At 33.1% G+C, this 22,581-nt stretch overlaps 1 protein-coding gene across 20 annotated transcripts in view; it reads left to right on the forward strand.

Moving 5' to 3' along the window:
• The window catches only part of LOC145283718 (complexin), a 665,844-nt gene that overhangs the window by 637,662 nt on the left and 5,601 nt on the right, over window positions 1-22,581 (forward strand). For 5 of the 20 annotated variants that reach the window (XR_013868719.1, XM_080132765.1, XM_080132762.1 and 2 more), the window contains one exon: window positions 1,845-1,875. The exons of the other annotated variants lie outside the window; for them this stretch is intronic. The gene's annotated coding sequence lies outside the window, so the exon portion shown is untranslated. The remainder of the gene's footprint in view (window positions 1-1,844; window positions 1,876-22,581) is intronic. 20 annotated transcript variants of the gene reach the window in all.

Here is a 22,581-nt window from a genome sequence, read left to right on the forward strand (position 1 = left end):
TTTTACTCACGTTCACCCCTAACAAAGCATATCTTCACTTGGATGTAAGGGGATACTATTTTGGACCATACCTAGGAAAGATTAACAAAATGTTGGTTTACGTTACATTTAAACTTCTGCATATCAGTGCAGTCAGGGAGGCAGGTAGCAGGAAGGGAATTCCAAAGTCTATCTGCTCGAGGGAAGAAGCTATTAGAGTAGAAAGCATGCTGTCAGATAGGGGCCTCAACAGTGAAGGGGTGAGATTTTGTTGCTAAGCGGGTTTGTCAGGAATATGTATGTGGAAGGGGCACAAGTACAACGAGTTCATCAGAGCACATTCCATTAAAATATTTGTAAAACAGGTACATAGATGCAACACTGTGGTGATGGGGACGGGGTTTGGAGGTTAGTTGACAAAGTGGGACCGATTAGATTGAAAACTTTTTTTTGGACCTCTATCTAAGAGGGAGAGGCTAGTGAAAGATGCACCAGCCCAGATGTGGTAACAATACTCCATGCACGGGCGAATGGTGGCCTTGTAGAGGTACAGGATACTCTCAGGTGTGAGTAGTCTTCTAGCTCGATAGAGGGAACCTATCTTCTTTGCAGCAGCCTTTGCAATGTCCTATATGCATTTGTTCCAGTTCACATTGCCCGTGAAGTAAGGCAGAGGAGTTTGTACCTTCACACTGATTCACAAGTGCTCTATTTTGCTAATGAACAGACAAAAGATACATGTAATCAGCTGCTTTTGTGGGCTAATTTTATGCCCTTTTTTTTTTCTTTTTCCTTTTTTTTTTAGTTTAAAGTCTTGAGTGTAAAGACATTCTTGTAATAGAAAGTGTAGTTGTTCCAGGCAAAGAAAAATGGCAGCATCAATCCAGTCAGAGAAGCTTTTTTCTGAGTAAAGAATTAATCCAGTCATGGTTCAGAACAACGTAGTGGTTGGTTTTCTCGTGTCAAGACTGATAGTTATCACTGAAGAATTCAAAGAGATTTCAATATGGTTTATTAAACGATTTTGGCATCTGGTTAGTTTGTTCTAACCACCCATGGTTATAAATATAATCGGCCAAATCTTTGTGATCATAACCTTTTATTATGCCAAAAAATATTGAAGTCTTTGGTTATTTAGCATATTATATATGCGTGTCCTTGTACTGTCTCGAACTAAATACAGATCTGAGATTCTGAGATTTTTTATCCTTAGTTTAGAATCGGACAGAAATATTGTGACTCGTTTTAACTTATGAATAATTTTAGTTTGTTTTTGAATCTTTGCAAACACAAGATATAATCGGTTGAAGTTGAACTCGGAAATAAAATCTGTTTTATTAATTGGTTCCTTAGATAGTATCAAACATAAAACATGTTATCTTGTTGGATTTTCAAAGTCAGACTCAAAATAGCATTTAATATGACGAATCTAAATTTGTTTCTTACTAGCCAATTTTCATTCATTATTTTTGTAGCGTGTTATTGACAATTGAAATTATATCATTTTGCAGGTTTTCCCATACATTTTAATTAATCGTGCAACAGAATATATATAAGCCACTCAAAGACAGGCTGGCCCATAGAATCAGCACCTGATCTCATCAAATATCTATTTATATAAACATTTTAAAGTGCAACTACACTAACACCCCAAATCAGGGATCAAACCTACAACCATTTGTTTGATAGTCGACAGCTCTACCCACTAGCCTATTCAATTAGCACACGCAAACGATCTCACGAAATGTCTATATAAACATTTCGACCGCTACTTTTACAGTGCTCGATTTGTTCTTGTTTTTGCCTTTTTTTTTTAATAGCTGTCTACATAGATTAGATTATGACCATTTTCAAATATTTTTCAGAATACACAGGAAAAAACGCAAACTCTGAAAGGTACCTCTGTGTGACTTTCTTTACCATGAAATTTAGCTTGCACAGCACACAATCCATATATATACTAGCAGATGTACCCAGTGTTGCCTGGTATTAAAAGTAACGTTAAATTCTTTTTTAAAAAATGAAGTAAAAAAAAAAAAAACAAGGGAAAGACATGTGCATGTGAGTATTTTGTTTTTTCACTTCATGTAAATAAAAAAAAAAAAATACTCGAACTGAGATTGAAACCAAAACTTAAAGGCAGTGAATCAAGTACCATAACAAGCTTGCCATGATATTTAAAAAGTGTTTTCAAACCGACTTATTCTTAACATAAGGAAGCTGTCATGTGAACGATTCGTACATGTGCTATCGTGAAACAGGTGACAGATAAAAGTCCGATGACCGCCCCCCCCCCAGTACCAATTTTTCAATTTTGTCCCCTTTAGTAGACCTTTTCTCTGGATAAAAACCGACTAAAAGTTTTCCACGTGGCTGCATACTCTATATACCAAATTTCAAGTCTGTATATTAAAAATTCGTTGAGTATATAGGTTGAGAAGTGTCTTCACACACACAAAAACATGCATTCTCTCTTTTATTAATATATATATATATATATATATATATATATATATATATATATATATATATATATATATATAAAAACTCCCTGCATTGATGATTTCCGAAAGGATGAAACACTAGGTATTAAAAATAATTATAGTAATAATTATATATATATATATATATATATATATATATAAGACATTAAGAGGAGATTATAGATAGATATATAAATACCCATTCATATACACCTTTCATGATAAAGCTAGAACCCAGAATTAGATAGAATTGAGCAATTGCATCAACAACGGACAACGCCAGACCCAAAGTGGGTTTCGATGTACTGCATCTCATCAGTGACGTGCTCCGACATAGGCGCGAACCCAGGTCGTCGCACGCATGAAGTGTGTAATACTGACGACCTAACCATATGGGCCACGGCACAATCTATTGGCTATGCCTCGATTTTTTAATTCTTATATTTTTTATCCAGTTCTTTATCATGAAAGGTGTATGTGAACGGGTATTCATATATCTATCTATCTATCTATCTATATATATATATATATATATATATATATATATATATATATGTATGTATATATATATATATATATATATATATATATATATATATATATATATATATATATGTTTATAGTCTGGTACAAATGTCTGGACACATAAGCAATTTACTATATAATAATATGCAGTAATGTATTCGAATGGATATTCACCTACTTCAAAGCACTCAGAACCCAGGAATACACTTGAACTTTGCAAGACAACATACGACCAATAGAACGCTTCAATACATCTGTTTACGAAGACTCTTATCGCAATCAATTACCTGGGTTACCTTCCACATGTCTGCATACATTTCTGGATCAATTGCACTTCTTCTTCTTCAACTACAGGGTCGATCGTAGAAGCTTCGGGTTTCTTTAAAATGAGGAAAAGTAGAATTTACACTTCTTCTCTGTGTGATTGGTTGCTCACTCGAGTACTTCGCATGAAATGCATCTGCAACTGAATGTGAACTGACACCATCGTTTGCATACAAAAAAAAACACAAGTTTTAAAATTGTTATTTTTTTATTTTTTTTTTTTTTTGCTAGTGTAACAATCTAAAGTATAATAGACTTTTTAGCCTGATTAAAACAGGCAAAAGTTACAGCCTGTTAACTTGTGCTTTATGCCAAATTGGTGGCTGAATATAGTTAGATTGGTACTCTAATATTAATACCTATTAATCCCTATTACTTCCTAACTGCGCATAGAATGGATACCATAATACTAAGTTCGCTGCACCTTATCTTAAGAAAAGTCCATAAAAATTTTCAGACAGTAGTTTCTGAGAAAGAGCAAAGCAGAGAGACAAACAAAGAAAAGTATTATATCGATAAAATGATGTGTGATTTTTTTTTTTTAGATGATTCAAAATTCGAAATAATCTCTATATTGCATCATTAATGTTCATGATGTACTCACCCATCTGGTCCAGTGGATCTTTGTCCTATATTTTATGCCTTTATTGAGGTTTATGTTGCCTTGATCACCTTTTGTGAATCCGAGAATGAAGCTGTTTTCTTGATACTTCTCTTGCGATAAGTTATTTTAAAATGTCCTTAGAGAAGACAACGATTTTCATCTCAACTAATGGAGTTCTATTTCCTTAACTAAGAGTTCCTTCTAACTGAAACATCCTCACGAGGTGGGACGAAAAGTTTGAGCACTCCTGTTTATAAAGTCCTTCTATAGAATATAGCTAATCAAAAATTCTCATGGCAACCAATTGAACCTCAATTCTTTCCTATGTCACACTGTTGCATTATTCAGAAAATTAGCCGGATTCCTAATCGGGATTTGTTTGAAATCCGTACAATTAGGTGTACCTCCACAATAGTCATAAACACAAAACAAAGGCACTTGTACTTTTAAAATAATATGTAACAGTAATAAATGATTTGAAAATAATGTTTATTTTCTAATGAAAACGCTGACATCATGGAGGAGGTCGCGAGGTGGGGTATGTGTGCAGAATGACAGAGAGATAATGTATCCACTTGTGTCCGATTATCTTACCCGTGATCGTCGCTCTTTTTTTTCTTTTTTCTTTTTTTTTTGTCATTGTCTGCTCCCTCTATTTTATTGGTACATATAACGTCAGAACATTCCACTAAACATTGTCTGAAATGTCGGTTAGTTCCTCTGACCTAATCCCTGGGGATTCTATGCTCCCCATTTTAATTCCTTTGACGTCATTCCCGGCGCACCTGGATCCAGGATTGCTGCTTGGATCTAACATCTGACCGACTTTCCTTTGACTCATCTTCGCAAGCCCGAATAGTCGCCCGTCCACCTCTGCTATCTACAACTCCACCCCCCCCCACTCTGTTACATCATGACTAAAACAATCAGCTGTCTACCTTCATACATCGCTTAGGCAAGGCTACCTGCTGTCATTCATACCATATAACCTATTGATCCTATCTACACTTAACTTAAAAATGCACTACAGCAAAGTAATATGAAATACTTGCCCTATCATTAATGTGAATGTTTATATCTACAATATCTGACAAGTCAAATGAACGAACGATCCTAGCAGATAAAATCATCTCAAGGAGTTGAACTGTCTTCAGTAGTTTTGCAGTCTTTTCCCTTAATTGATTTAATAGGGTAACAGAATATATATATATATATATATATATATATATATATATATATAAGATAGTATAAAATCTTAACACATACGTTATTTACTATATGACAATATACAGTTTATAATGTGTTAGAATTAATGTCTACCTTGTTTCAAACACCTATAAATCAGAAAGCACATTTAGTTCAGAGCTGTAATTGGCCACATAACCCATAGAGGGTATTTAGTTCTTTCCGACTGCAAGAACTGTAACACCAAGGCCGAAAGTAGGATTAAGAAGTCAATGCCCCTGAGGATAGACACTCTGAACTGTAAAACGTGCCTGGACAGCCCCGTCGGCATTCCCTGATAATTAGCAATAAACTAACCCCTTCTCAAAAAGATAAGACAAAGCCTGGAAGGGTAGACCTCCTAGAACTGCACAGAACCAATATTACACTGCGGGGACCAGGAATGCTCTGATCTTTGTTGATTTTGAGGGAGAGGCGAGGATGCAATATTTCAGTTAGATTAAACAACTGGAAGTGGGTCAGGAGCATTACTTATTGAACGCCTCTTGTAAGAACTCGAAATACTTTGCTCTTTGCAAGACAAATACGACCAATAGAACGCCTCGTTGTACCTATTTACTCGGACATTTATCCCAATTGATTACTCAGATAATCTTTCACATGTCTGCCGATGTTTCAGCATCATAACTAAGTAACATGAAATACCTGTTATCAATGATGTGAATGCTTCTTATGTCTACAATTGTGAGCAAGTGCAATTCACAAAACCAGCCTAGCACTGGCAGTCCTGACAGATCGTCAAAGTGTTCCCATGTATATCATTGGGTAGCGATAAAAATGGGCCAATAAACACTGACTTTGATTTTTATTCTTTTTTAAATGTATTAAGGTGCTTTTTCTTTCATATAAATGTATGGGTCGCTGTTCCATGATCTCTTAGTGATATGCCTTCAGTTAAATCTATATATCTATAGAAGTGAAAATGTGTGTATGTGTGTGTACATACATTTCCCTACTAAATAACTCTGTCAATTTTCCGTCTAGAGACGCAAGATTTGACATAAGGAGTATTGAGATTGGAAAAATCTTTTTAATCGGTTTTCAGCGAGAAGTTTGGCTGTCAAGGGGTCAAAGTTCAACGATTTGACCTTTGAAAACTCTACCAAACTCCTTCGCCAATTTTGGGTCTAAACACTTGAAATCTTAAATGTAGGTTACTTGGATATGGATCAAACTTTTTAATTTGATTTGAGTCCAAAAAAGTAAATGTTAAGGGGTCAACATTTAAAAGAATTTGACCTCTTCCGACTCTACCAAATTATTCAGCCAATTTCTGGTCTAAAAATTTGAAATTTTACATAAAGGGTATTTAGAGATAGGGCAAGCTTTTTAATCGGTTTGGGTCGAAAATTTTAGCTGCCAGGGGGTCAAAGTTCAAAAGATTTGACCTTTGCTGTGTCTAGTAAACTACTCAGCCAATTTTGGGTCTAAACATTTGAAATTTATACATAACGGGTACTCAGACATGCAGCAAACATTTTAATCAGTTTTGGGGTGAAAATTTGGCTGCCAAAAGGTCAAAGTTGAAAGAGTTGACCTTTGCAGATTCTACAATATTTCTCTGCCAATTTTGGGTCTAAAGACTTGAAATTTTACATGTAGGTAACTTGGACATGGGTAAAACTTTGTATTTTGATTTGAGACCAAAATAATAAATGTTAAGGGGTCAAAGTTTAAAAAAAGTGACCTCTGCGGTCTCTATGAAATTATCCAGACAAATTTTGGTCTAAACATTTGAAATCTTACATAAAGTGTATTCACACGTAGGACAAGTTATGAACAGCACATAGGGCCCGAGCAAAGCCGGCTGAACTGCTAATAATTTATAAATGCAAAAGAAACACGTCCGTTATATCTTGTATTTTATTTTCTTGTAAGATTCTTCCGTGAAGGGAAACTTGTCTGCAAGTCTTTGGATGTTTTATGCATTTCAAAGAAAAGTCATAACTCTTCTTTCTCTGATTGCTCATAGAAAATGATATTCATTATACACTAGTTAGGATTATTGTGTAACATAGCGCAGACGGCTATATACAAGTGCATGCGAAATTGCGTCACCGGTAGGGAAAAATAAAGACTTTAAAAGGGAGATCAGGTTAGAGATGAAAAGAACGTTCAAGATCACGTTATAGGCGTGAATGACGCTCGAGAAGATGATCATGAGAGAGGCGTCACAGCGGTAATAAGAGAATGAGGAAATAAATGTTGTCGTTCAACAGAACAAATGAGTTGAAGTTCTTTTCTATTCTTTGTCTGTTTTGCGACTGAGGCATACAACATGTTGGTTTCCGGACAGCATTACAGTTTGAAAAAAGTGCAAATGCTGTGTTGATTATGTCTGTGGCCAGTGATAGAAACATGTAAATCAAGTAATTTTGTTCTTTGATATGACAGGGACACGTGTGAAAATTGATGTTTTTTTTTTTTTGTTTTGTTTTGTCTTAAGTTCATGAGCACAAATGAACCTTAATACTTTACTTTTTTACCTTTTAAAGTTAAATCCAAAAGTTTTTTTTTTTTTTTTTTACACAGTGATCACCACTTATCAAGGCCCGGAAGCCACTCAGGGATAAGGGTTATTGCAAGTACATTACGTTAGTGAGGAGATTTGCTGAAATGTTTACTTAAGGGGGCGGTTCATTAGGAATTTGTTAACATTGGACTTGAAGACATCCAAGTTGTAGTCCGGAGGGAAGCAGGCAGACGGAACAGAGTTCCACAGGCGTGCAGTTCTAAGAAAGAAGCTTTGTTCATGGAATCTGCGTTTTGATTTAGGCACAGATATAGAGTGGGGGAAAGTTTTAATTAACAGTTTAATGATTAAAAATTACAATTTGGAAGGATCCCATAGGTAATGCACATCGGCCATCTTTAACCCATTAACAATCAAAATGGCTTGCTTGTGTTTATATCATGACTCTTCGAAATTCAAAAGTAATTTTTAAAGTATCTATGCTCTTGATTAGAAAATAAATTTCTGGCTTGAATTAAAGCTTAAAGCAAAAGCTTGTTACAGTCCATTTGCGCTCATAACCCCTCCCCCCCCCCAAAAAAAATGTTCATCTTTACACGCACCTCTCTTGTATCAAAGTTGTTAAGTGTTGAGATATTATGTTGAACAAAGATGGCGGTAGTAAATCAAATCGGTGAAGAATCACTGCAGTCATGATCTCGAGTGTTGAGTGATTCTTAATAACAAAGATGGCGGCAAAGAATCAATGCAGTCATGATTCAGTCGTTTCAAGACGGAGGTTGAGAGTGAACTGAATTGAATCCAAAATTCGATATTTTTATAATAAGTTTGGAGGCTTCTGATTGGTTGATTGCCCTAACCGTAAGTTATAAGTAAGATCGTCGAAATCATTTGGGAGTCATACCCTCATTATAAGTCAAAAACATCTAAAGTTAAAAGTATCTATGCTCTTCATTAGAAAATTAATTTCTGGCTTGAAGTAAAGCTTATTGTCACAGTTCATTTGCGCTCATAAACAAAACAAAAAAAAACCTTCATATTAAATCGCGCCCCTCCTGTATCAAAGAACCATAACTTTAGTACAGATAAGCATGTGTAAAGTGTTTTTGTGTGTCAGTGTTTTATAAGAAAGAAAAGGGGTTCTCAATATGCCTTCTTCTTAAGGTATCAGATCTGTTGTTACAGATATCGATGATCATGACTTTCCGGTCCCCTCTGCATTCAGTCTTCCTGATGAGATCTTTAGTCGTGTTTCTAGTAACCGTGTTGAGATTCTCAGTGAACTTTGTTTGTTGTCTATCTTTTTTCCGGCGATTTTTCCTAACATCTTTTTTTTTTCCAAACCATCCGCCCACATTAAATGGCTGAAGAACTTTAGCTGTCTGGTGTGAACGGTATTGATAGCATGTAGAGACAAAAAAAAAACGTGAAATGACTGACACTTAACAGTCTTCGAATGTGTTCAATTACTTGAACAAATATTTGACTCAACAATTAGCAAAATCATTTTGATTCTTATTCAAACACATTTGTTAATGTCGTTTAGTTTGTTAATTGTCTCGTATATGGGCATCCAAGATACCAAGACTTGAAAGACACGCCCATTCTGGAGACAATTAAGGAAAGAACAGGCATTCAATTAATATCAGATAAAGAATAAAACAAATGTTGCATTTAGCTGGTAGAAACAGAATAAAAAAAATAACAATACCCATTTTTAGTTGAAGGGAGAGGGTGTAGACACTACATCCTCAGTGTTAAAAAAAACATAGTAATTCTTTCTACAGACTTTAGAAGCTAGATACTGTACTATTAAATATTAAATCTTTTTCAAGCATAAATTAATTCCCTCTGAACGCTGGTTAAAATAAAAAGTCTGGAATTTACTTTAGTAATCTATGACATTACTCTGATCACCTAATTTTTTGCAATCAATTACCCGCGTTATCGCCCATGTATCCATAGATATCTCAGGATCACATCTAAGTAACATGAAATACTTGTATTATCGATGATGTAAATGCTTATGTCTACAATTTTAGGCAGGACCAATGCACAAACGAGCCTAGTACTGACAGTCCTGAAAATATTCATATGGACACGATATTTAGCAGTCAGGAGTAACTAGTTATACGCCCTTACTTAATTTTTGTGAAGAAGATAGACACTATGTTTAACTTTAGTGTTTAATACTTGCATGTCTTCTGTTCAGTCTTGAGAGACTTGGATATTTCCTCTTGTGGGGAAAATAGAAAAGGCTTACCGCAAAAACGTGTTCATGTCTATCTGTCCTGTGGGTTGAGAAGGAAGAACAAAAAGATCCAAGATGGCGTCTGTGGTCTTTTAATGCTCACATTCTCGCACAGTTCTCGAAAAAATCACGTTTCACACGTGATTTTGAGGTGCGCTCGGACACCATAAAAGCAGATTGCTGGAAGGGGGGGTGAGCAGAAGCGTTCAGACCTGTGTACAGTGAACATCGGTGTGCGACTCTTCAGATTTCTTGATGCAACCTGTGTAGAGTGAACTTTGTTGTCTCGTTAGACTTTTCCGATTCACCTGTAAAGGTGACTGCACAAGTAATTGCGAAGCAAGGTTAGCCCAATCTCTAACCAAACCTCTCTCAGTGGGTACTACTTTGTTCCAGGTGCAAGGAGAAATCCAGGACGACTGGAAACAATGCCGAGATAAGCGTAGAGCATCTATAGTGCCTGGTATCCTCAAATGGTCACCCGTTTTTTTGTACTGACTAGGCTCAACGTCGCTTCACTTCAGTAATCTAATGGGAAGCAGTGTGTCAACTTGATTATGCTGTATAGTAATATTTACTATCATCTAATATGTGTTAAGTAAAAACATTGAGAAAGTGAAAGCAGATAATAACATAGATTTTCTTAAAGAAATACCAGAAAATATTAAACTAAACCTGCCACACACACAAAACGAACCCTAATACCTCAATGTATTAAGTATTGTTTTGAGTTAAGATGACACGAACTATGATCTTGGTAGATAATAAGTAGGGCTGTGACAACAGCATATTCTTTTCATAGTTTTGATTCTTGAGTACATATCCATTAATATCATATGTTTTTATATAGACAAATGTGGTTCTCGGTTGATTAAGTGTGTCTAACTGTATCGGATATATACCTGAGAGTCAAAAGAATGAAAAGAATAATAAGCTATTTTAAAATACTGCAGAGCAACAAAAAGAATCAATTCAACGAAAACAAACTGCATACAAAATACCATACACTGACCTACTGCAAACTATAAAGAAATACATTTTTAAAAAGTGACAAGAGACTTGGACCTCTCTGAAAACAACAAACTTTAATAGAACTCTAAATGATCTTCCAGAATAGCTTTAAAAAAAATTTTTTTAAAAACGGTGAAAAAAAAAAAATTCCATAACAAATAAATGTTACCAAAGGCAAGTTGAATTACTCTTCAACCTACCTGGATAACTTTTGTTTGAACTTCTTTTAAAGTGTTTTTTTTTTAATTAAAAATAAAGGTAGTGTAAAGCCTATTGTGTTAGAACGAAAAATAAAATGGTAGTCAAATTCAAGCTATAATTGAGTCTCGATAATAGATCAGAAATCGAAAATTAAACAAAATACTGATACAAACACATCCAATAAATGTCACCAATCATGTAAAAATGTATTGTTCTATTAGTATTTTGTTTAATTTTCAATTTTTGAGCGATTATCGAGGCTTGACTATGGTTTGAATTTGATCATTTTGTTTTTCATTCTAACCCGACAGCCCTTACACTATCCTTATTTTTAGTTAAAAAAAACGCTGCAAAATAAGTTTTTATGCTTGAACTTATCCAGGTAGGTAGAAGAATAACTTAGCTTGTCTTTGGTGACATTTATTTTTAGCATATTTATATTTTACATCTTTTTTGAGTTGTTAGCTATTTTGCAAAATCGACAAATCCTCTTTAGGAAAATACTAGAATCGAGGAAATGTAGAGAGCAGGTGACAGTTCCGATTGTGTATCGGTCATGCTGCCCCAATCTTTCATCCTAAAACAGTGTCAACCATGTTGCCAAGATTGTTGGAAAAATAGGTGGACCATTCTACCGGTCCAGTAGATATCTCACTGCTGATGCAATTCTCTACCTGTATAAGAGCCAAGTCTGTCCTAAAATGGAGTATTGTTACCACATTTGGACAGGAGCTGCTCGGAGCTTCCTATCCTGCCTTGACAGAGTTCAAAACAGACTTCATAATCTAGTAGGTGATGCCCTTTTCTCTTCTCTGCAACCTCTTTCCCTCTTTCCAGCTGACTACAATATTGTCATCTTTAAGTAAACAAATCTTATTGAATTGTCTTCATAAACAATCTAATTATACCAATTTTCCACCATAAACGATTATTACGCTACTGTCCCAATGACTGCAGTACAAACATTAACCCTTATCCTCGAATGGCCTTCGGGCCTTGATATGTGGTAACCCCTTTGTAAAAAAAAAAAAAAAAAAAAAAAAGAAAAACCTAAATGCTTTCGCTTGAAAGACAAAATACACAGTTAAGCACATGTTGGTAGAATGTGTTGACATTGCACTCACCAACCAATGGTACTACCATAGAATTAAAAGTACAAAGGAGAAAGTGAAAATAGACAATATTAGAGCCTTTCTCAAAGAAATACATTTATAGTAGAAAATATTATGAATGAATCATGCCAATATCGCAAGACAAATCCTCAAACCTCATTTTACTGTACAAGCAAGCCACTCGGCGTTGCCCGGCCCTATAATATGCTTAAATATGATACTTTAATTAATGCAGATTTTGTATTTATTATTATAAATCTAATTCTCTATTGATTATTGTAATATACCCAATATATATATAGTAGTGGTTTCAAAAGTTTCAAAAAACAAAAAAACATAACTTCAGTGCCATCAGTTAGAATCGAAACCAAAACATTTAATTCTCTAGCATTATTCACTGACCATCTGAGCTAAAAACTTTACAAGGTAATCGACTTCAAGATATAAATGTATATTTGCGCATATGTAGAGGAGCACTTTAAGTCGACTTATACCTACCAAGTTTCAATTTTGACCCTCTTAGCAGCTATTTTTACCGGCTAAAAGCTAAATTGAATTTGATCCGTAGGTCCAAATTCCCTATATATCAAGTCTGTAGATTAAAAATTGACAGAGTAATTTGATAGAGACCGTTTCACACACAAACACACACACAGACGCAAGGTCACTTAGAGAGAGTATCAATAAAATAAGAAAACGACAATATAAAAATATATACTAATGCATATAGATTTATTCGTTTATTCAATAAGGATGATGCATCAATTAGGGGTGTAGGATAAGTAAAAGTATTTATACCATGGTATTTCAAAGCCAAATGCTTCTCATCATCATTAATTGCTGATTCAAACTATTTTCTGCTGAAAAACAGAGATACAATATCAGTTGATTATATTCTCGTTCCAGCTTTAATATTCTAAACGATTTCAAAATTTCCAGCACCAAGCGCAATCACCATTTAAACTCGTTGGTGTCTGAAATTCTCACAGCAGAGATTCTGTTTAATCTATAAATATAAAAGCGAAAATGCATGTATGTATGTGTGTTCGCTTTTTCTGTGTGTCTACAAAAGGCTTCTTTCAGAGAAGCGGTCGGTCGGTTCACAACTTTTTAAAACTTTTTATATCACATATAAATCGTAATATCTCACAGTTAACAACGAAACTCGCCTGTCTATTTAATTTGCTCGATTTCGGGAAGATAAATATTCAATATTTGTCGCTCGCCGCATGTGGGTTAGTTTTTTTCTTATAACATCTTGAGGGTGGGGAAAAAAAAAAAAGCGTTCAGCAGTAAATGAATACTATACCGCAGTCAAACTTGACCTCATTAACTCATTAAAACAGGCACCTGCTAAATCCAACTAATTAGATAAATTCAAACGTGTTTCCGTTAGCATCTCGCAGTGGGGCAATGGTTAACATAGCACTTTTTTTTCTTTTTTTTTTTCACACTTTAATTTACAACTTTGCCTCAACGGTTCGGGTTCGATCCTCATACTTACTTTTTTTTTTTTAACCCCCCCCCCCCCAAACACCCGGGCAACGCCAGGTACCCCTCGCTAGTTATTAATAATTTGAAAAATATTTCAACACTGCTTTGCACTCAACAAGAACCTAAAAAAATTTGGCTAACTTCTCTACTCCTTTGACTCTTAACAACTTTCTCCTACTGTTATTGTCGTATTTTCATTTTATTTCATTGTTTTACTTGACGTTTTATACTTTTTATACTTATTTTTTTATATTACACTTTTTATTCCTTTATATTTAACTAGCCTGGGTGCCCGGTGTTGCCCGGGTGTTTATAGGTGTGTGTGTTGAGCCAAAAAAAAAAAAAAAAAAAAGTGATACTAGGCACGTAGGCTCGAACCCATACCGTGAAGGAGGAAAAGAGTGTAAAAATAAATAAATAAATAAATAAACGTGACGTCTTTTCTGTTGCGTCCTTCACCAAACCAGAAGTGGTAAAGGTTTAAATTAAGGCTAATCAATCGAAAAGAAGAGATGAATTTCGAAAATATCGGCGAAAAAAAAAAAAGACTGCTCCCTGTAGAAAAGTGTCCAGTTGAAGGTGAAGGAATTAATGTTTTTAGCCAAGTTTTTGATATTTGTTGTCCGAAGGGTTGAGCTTCAAAACAATACCAATTTCGTCAAAATCCGTCGACTGTGTCGAAAGTTTTAGGCAGACATATAAAACAAACAAACATACATACATACAGACAGACAGACAGACAGACAGGTGATATTTATATTATAGATAACTTTGTACTTCTTATAGCTTTATTATTATTTTATAATGTTTATACTTTCTTATCCCATATTCCTTTGTACTTTTACCGCCTTATTTTACCATTTCTTTATCCTCTAACTTATTCACTTACAATTTTTATATTTTATCCTTTATAATTTATCCCCTTACTTTTATTATATTAATTATTTCTATTAATTTATACTTCATTGAAATACTAACTTGTAATCCCGATACCCGTACTAATAAATACGGACTTAGCATAAATCCCCTATTTCAAGTAAACCTCTTCTATAGTTATAACCCATTAAAACATATGATTAAATTAGCATCCTCTTTCAATCACTTATCCTATATTCTTCCCGGGAGTTTAGTTACGCATATTGCACGCTTATATTAAACCCACTATGCCATACGTGGTATACACCTACCTTCATTATATGATAAAAACTATATTATTCCTATATCACAGAGATCACTTTAGTTCTCTCATCCTCTCCCCAAACAGTTTCAATATTTTTATCTCTCACTGCACAATTATTTCGCTCCTAATGTAGTTATGGCTAGACGTCGCATCCCTATTATGTTACCTAGCATATTCTCTCTTCTGATGATGAGAAGCATTAGGCTTCAAAATACCATGGTATAAAAAGTTTTACTTATCCTCCACCCTTAATTCATGTATCATCCTTACTGAATAAAGGAATAAATCTATGTACATCAGTATGTATTTTTACATTGTCATTTTCTTTTTTATTGATACTCTATATAAGCTCCACCTCAATTTGTTGAGCTTTGCATTATCCCAATAAGTCTCCTCTCGAAGAATCGACCTTATTCTTATTCTTTTAACTCTCCCATATATATATATATATATATATATATATATATATATATATATATATGTATATATAAGTAAATTAAAAAACAATCCCTACATTTATTTCTACAATATGCCTGAGGATGATAGAAGTACTTCTGTCGAAAGCGTTCGCGATTATGGATCCAACATATACAATTTCGAGAAAAAACACAAAAAGGACTATTCGGAGATTGGAGAAGATAAAAAGAAAATTGTAAAACAGAATAATTGCGTGCTATTCAATAATATTTGTCTAAATGAGAAAATGCTGCCTAAATATACACAATATATATATAATCAGAAAGTACAAATTAAGTTTACAAAACAAAAACTTCTGTAAACTTAAAGCAAATATAAATTTATATAGTAATCTCAACCAAATAAAAAAGCTCAATACAACCAAAAAGAAAATAGAGCTTATATCTATACTCCTATACTTTTTTTGTGTGTGTATTGATATTTATATTTAAAACCCCTTTTTCCTATTTATTTAAAAAGAAAATACAACTTTGTTATTTTGTTATATATGAGTTGTGGAATTGCATTCATCTGCAAAAGATCTAGCTAATTTGCATATTCTTTTAAACATTCATTTGAATTAATTCCTTATTAGTTTTTTCGGTTTTCTTATAGGATGATCATCTCTGGTTAACTATTACGTGTAATTATATTCATGCAGATATTCTACATGATTTATACTTGCATAATATTTGCGTAAAAAAACTTATAGTAAGCACAAACCTTTTTTCTATATATATTTATGTATGCATACATAATATATTTGTTTAAAAAGTGTTTCCTACCAAACTTCTCTGCCAGTTTTTGGTCTACATACATGAAACTTAATATATATGGTATTCGAACCCATGTGAAACTTTATATTGGGGTTCTAGCCGGGGAAAATTGGTGCAAAAGTGTGAAAATTAAAAAAAAATGGAATTTGCTAGATGACGGTCGAACAACAGCATTACGCATATGCATGCATAACGTAATAGCTATTAGTTGATGTTTTCATTTTTTAGCTCTGCAGCAAACATGTCTTCATAGCTCAGGCATTAATGTCAAAAGAAAAAAGCAAATCGTAAGCTTAACGTTTTGGTTTCGATTCTCAGGAATCATTTTTTTTTCTCACTTTTTAAATCATTACTATATATTGAGTCCAATATAATATAATAATAAATACGAAATCTGCATTAATCAAAATATCATATTTAAGCGTATTTTACGACCGGGCAATGCGGGGCAGGATGCTATGACGAGTAATTTAATGGTGAATGCTCTGACGAACTGCAAGCACTTGTGCCCCCTCGATGTAAATATCCCCGACAAACCCGACATGCAGCTAAACCCCACCCCTTCACAGTAGAGATCCCTAGATGTAAGAGAGCCTTCTACTCCAGTAGTTTCTTCCCCAGGAAAGCTAGACTTTGGAATTCCCTGCCGGGTCCCTGCTTCTCCAACTGTACTGACATGCAGAAGTTCAAGTGCAGCGTGAACCGACATCTTGCTGCCCAACTCCCTACACAGTACCCCTGATGCCTATGTCCATGATAGTAGCCCCCTACACCAAAGTGGCAATGTGCCTTGTTTGGGGTGAAAATGTAATAAAAAATTAAAAAAAAAAAAAAAAAAAAGACACATCACTTAATGAAAACTGTAAATTAGTGTTTCCCAAATGTTTTTCACTTTTGGGGAACCTTTCTAATAATGGTTATGTCCCCGGAAATCTTTACATGAGAAAATATTTTACAATCTTATTTATTTCTCTTCATGATGCAAGCAATATTTTTTGTAATGGGATTAGGTAAAATAAAAAAAATAGTGTCTCTCAAATTCATTGACAATTTTGAAAAAAAAATTCACATATTTTTGAGCTATCAGATCAAACATTTTTTTTAAAAATGATGTTTAAGAACATTTTTATAATACCCCCAAATTAAAAAAAAAAAAAAAATATTTCCATATATGTATAAGAAAATTAGATTTAAAAAAAAAAAAAATGAAACATGGATTTGCACGTATGTGTAAAGGCATAATAATTACTGCCTATTCATCAGCATCTCCTAAAGGAACCGTTGACAAGCTTTTAATGAACCCCTGGTTGGGAAAACTTAGTTTAGACCATGGACGGGTGCCATTAAATAAAATCAACCAATCAATGATGTCGAAACTAATTTCATTGTAAATAATTAACGACTTTAAATTTAAAGTAAATTACCCGTTTCTTATTGTTAGGATTAGTTTGCTGTTTGTTGCAAAGTGTTAATCAAAAGCTGGGTGGCACATAAACGCTATTGCACCTGAGATATGTTTGAATGCATTCAGTCCAACTGCAGCTTTTTATTTCAATATTCATCATGTGCAGCTTATCTCACAAGTTGTGTGTGTGCGTGTGTGTGTGCGTGTGTGTGTATGCAAACAAACATTTTTTTTTTTTTTTTTTTTTTTGTAATTCACACATGTTCACACTTTCTGTCCGCCGCACAATATTGTTTAATGCACTTGTGATTTTCATGTGTTTGGACTAGTGTTGGGACGATTACTCAAAATCAGGAATTGGAAAAATCAGAACTCTTTGGGGTATTGGAATTGGTATTTTCGATGCCAAAAGCGATTCTTTTTATTGTTTATTCTTATTGTGTGTGTATGTGCTTTTATTTTTTTTTTAAGTTAATTTCATGTGCTTGTACTACTGATAAAATTATAAATATTTATTGATTTTAATTTACCAGTGAAACTAAAACATATAGATCACCCCCTCCATGCAAGTGTATTTTTACATTTGCGAAAATATATGCGGATATTATATCGGATTTTACGGTAATCTGAAAAGAAAAAGTAAAACCAACTTTGTAGCTTAATATTTAGAGGGCTTTTAAAAACCGGAATTGGAATTTGTATCGGAATCAGGAATTTAGAACAGAATTGATAAGGGTATCTGAATCAGAAAAAAATATTGAAATCGTTCCATCACTAGTTTGAACAAAGCAATTTTTGTGTGTGTTGGGGAAGGGGGTCATAATTATAAATGACTTATTTTAACTGTTTTATTGTCACCTTAATGAAATCTAAATGTTCACTTGGTTCACCGGTTATATTTACCAAGTAATATTTTAAATTCTTTTTCATGAGTACGGTTGTTCCTATAATTACTGGAACAATAGGAATTTTCCTAAAATTCCAGTTTTTTGTCCTATCATGTGTAATAAGATCTTAGTATTTTGTCATCTTTTTTCTCTCAACTTTGTTTAAGCCAGCATCATTAGGGACACTAACTTTAACTATAGTTGCTACTGTTTCTCTTTTGTTACATATTTGTCAGTTTTAATAGTTCCATTTTCTAGGTATGTAGCTGTAGGAATTTCTGTTATTTCTGGTATGTATTGCCAGGACTTGGGGCTATATTTAATATTCAATTTTTTTACAGATGGTCCAGTGGAGATATTTATACACTATATTATTTCGCATCGTTTAGTAGACATGTTCAAGTGTGCTTCTAAACATATAATAAAACATAAAATAAATTAATTTCCGTCTGTTGAATTCTTTTACTTTTGAATAAAATACAGGTTTTTAGAAAAGAGGAATTTATTTTTAAGAAGAAACGCAGATCTAAGAAAATAGGAATTTATCTTGGAATTAAATGAGATTTTTTTTAAAAAAAAAAAAGATGAATTTATTTTTTTAATCAAATGTGATTTTAGAAAAGAAGGAATTTATTTTTTTTTTATTAAACGAGATTTTGGAAAACAGGAATTTATTTTTTTTAGAAAAATGCAGTGTTTAGAAAATGGGAATTTATTTTTGGAATTAAATAAGGTTTTAGAAAAGAGGAATTTATTTTTGAGTAGAATGCAAACGTCAAGTCTAATAAATTAATTTTCGTATCAATTGAAGTATTTTTTTGTTTATAAACTGTTTATATTAAAACAAAACGAATTCCTATCTAAAATCAAAAACATTTAGCAATCATTGATAAGATCCTTTTGTTTTAAGTCTCAACGTTTGTTTTCTATATATTTTTTTTTTGTCAACCGAATTTTATGACTTTATTAAAGCATTGACTCTATCATAGAATCAAGAGAAGAAAAAAATAGATGTATAGGTTTGATTAATCTGCATTTGAATAATGAAAATAATCCCAAAACCAGTTTGTGCATGAGTTTTATTCTTCAAATAATCAATTTTTAAATTTAATAAATTGAATCAATTCTTTTTTGATGTGTGTTTATACATTTATTTAGAGGAGGATGCTGTAGTTTGCTTGAAGCATTGTGCATAGTGTGTAAGTAGTTGTATTTAAAAGCTATGACAATGCAGTCTTGTAGAAAAAACATTGCTAGGTATGAGACAGGGTAAAATGAATAGTAACACTATTGGAAGATTTCAATAAGTTTCAATTAAAAATGTATTCATTTACCAACATAGTGTGTTGAATATTTAATAATAACAAACATAACATTTATTTATATATTTTTGAACAGTAGATATAATTAGTATAGTTCTTTTCCTTTCTGAAGATAGAACTGAGTATACTTTAGTGTAATCAGTTCTATTTTCAGGTTGACTATTAGTTTACTGCACCATTTAGATATTGTGGGCATAAATAATCATTTTAAATAATTTTAACTGAATATATGTGTGCGTTTTATTTGTGGATGTATAAATTAATAGGGACACCAAAAGCTAGATGTTTGTTCATACTACATTTAAATTTCTGCATATTTATACAGCTAGAGAAACAGGAAGCAGGGGGTGATTCCAAAGGCAAGCATTTCCATAGAATAGACATATTGCAATAGAAAGCTTTTCAGAATCTGACAACCTCTGCAGTGAAGCAATTGGATTTTTCTGGTTGTCCTGTCGATCTGGGATATCTACGTTGAGAGAACACCACTGCAGCAAGCTCGTCGGAGTACATTTTATTGCACAGCAACTTAACATTGAAGCAATGGGACAAGCGCTGAAGATTAAGAGAAAGTATAATAGCAAACATAAATATCAACCCACATTTAAAAAATGATTTAATAGCCCCTACGAGTCTACACAACTGCAGCGCTACTACTTTCAGTTCCGTGCTAACCCACATCTACTGAGAAGTTGTACATATTTTTAAAAAAATAAAAAATGAGGTATACCATGAACATTCAAAGAACATAACACCACGATACCATCCTGATTCGACACATTAAGTTGGTAAATAAATACTTTATGACTGAAAATTATTGATATCTTTCAATATTGTTATTATTATTTTTACCTTGTTTCATACCTGCAGCGTTTTTCTACAAGACTGCATTATCATAGCCTTCAAGCACAACTTCTTACATTTTTTTTTAATTTTCATTCCTATCAAATAATTTTTAAATTATAATTTTTTGATTTAACATTGTTGACATCAGATTATTTTGTCTGGCTAATTATACTTACGTATTTTATACTTCTATGGATTCCTGGTTTAAACCAAATTATAATTTATAATTGTTATTCTTTTTTTTTTTTCGTAATTCGTTTAAGTCCTATTTCAGTTTCCTGAATTATTTAGATTGAAATGTGTTTCTAGCATTGCATCAAAATAACTTATGTTTGCTTAATCCATGTTTTAATAAAAAGATAAAAATAAAAATTTAATTCAAAACATTGGGTGTTTGTCCAGAATTCCCTAATAAAAAAAATATATAGAAAAAATATTTATGATGTAAGTATTCGTCATGGATCGAAAATATCATATTCTAAAAATCGCGTAAATTGATCAGTAGTTTTTTTGTTGTTGTTGTTTTTTGTTTACTAAGAAAATCAAATTTTATAAAGAAGCAAGGACAGAGTGTCTCTGTAATCGTGCAAAAATTAATCACTAATTACTTCCCTCTTTACAACCTTTTCATAAATAGATCAAAATCAGCCTAGTAATGGCTAAGATTTACCATTAATCGTTAAAAATGGTAAAATAAATGTTTTTTTTATTTTAATTCTGAATGATCTGTCCTACAAGGAGCGACTTCCAATTCTTGTGTTCCCTCAAATGAGAGAGGATGCCATCCAAGTCTTCAAATATCTGCATGGGGAATACAATGTGGACTGTCTCAAGATGCTTCTTTTGAAACAAGATTGTAGGACCTGTGAGCATTCCTTGTTTGGATAAGCAGTGACATTGTAAGGGGGCAACTGGGTCTGTTTGAGCACACTTCTTCTCCCTATGGGTGGTGAACGTGTGGAACCAGCTGCCAGAAGATGTGGTATCTGCAGAGTCACTTAATACGTTTAAAGCCAGGCTGGACAAACATTGGAGGAATCACCCGCTTTGCTGGAGATGACGTGTATTGAGAGACTGTAATCTCGGGTGTATAGTCCTGTGTTTCTTCTTACCATATATTGTATTGTATTATTGTAAAAAATACTACTCGATCAATTTATATGATTTTTGGAATATGATCATTTCGATCCATGACATATATCAAACATTTTTCTGTAATTTTTTTTTTTTTTTTCAATATGAGAGGAATTCTGGAGGACAACCACCAAACACTGTTATAGCAAGTCTTATTGCACATGTGAAAAGCTGAAAAGAAAACTCACTAAAAAAAAAAAAAAAGTAATCACCATCTTTTATAGACAAGCCAAGAAAAAGATTAAAGGCGATATGTCATAATTTTCCAATAAAAGGATGGAGAACCTTCTTTGGTGGAGGAGAGGAAAAAAGGGGAAATACAAAAATTAAAGAAAAACAATTTCTTATCATGTTTTTTTGTTTTTTGTGAGAAAACTGTTCAATGTGTTTATAAAGATGGTGATTATATGGTCCTTTTCAAGTCCAATCTCAACAAATACTTGTTCAACTGTCCTCTTAAGTAATATAAATCTTTGTTCATTCCTATCATCATTTTCAATCCTTTCAAAGTATTATTCTTCATTCAACTGAAAATCTTGTTAAATCTTATCCTCAAGTGGCTTTTGGTTTTAGCAAATGGTGACTCATCCATAAAAAAAACATTTGATCTAGTTTTCATTTTAGCATTTCACATGTACAATGAGACTTGAATAACTGTAATTTGTAAACTAATAATCTTATTGTATGCAAACCATGACACATTCCATTTTAAGGTTCATGCTTAATTAAAAATCATATGATTTTTTTTTAAATATCGGTTTCATGTATATGTCAGTGGACTTATTAAGTAATAGGTGATGTTCGAGTAATTCATTTTAAGCCAACATACTATTTCTTAACTGTTGTTTCTGAGTGAGCAGACTATCAATCAAC

Source organism: Euprymna scolopes, chromosome 8, assembly GCF_053919585.1.
Source record: "Euprymna scolopes isolate OS-2025 chromosome 8, ASM5391958v1, whole genome shotgun sequence".
NCBI lineage: Eukaryota > Metazoa > Mollusca > Cephalopoda > Sepiida > Sepiolidae > Euprymna > Euprymna scolopes.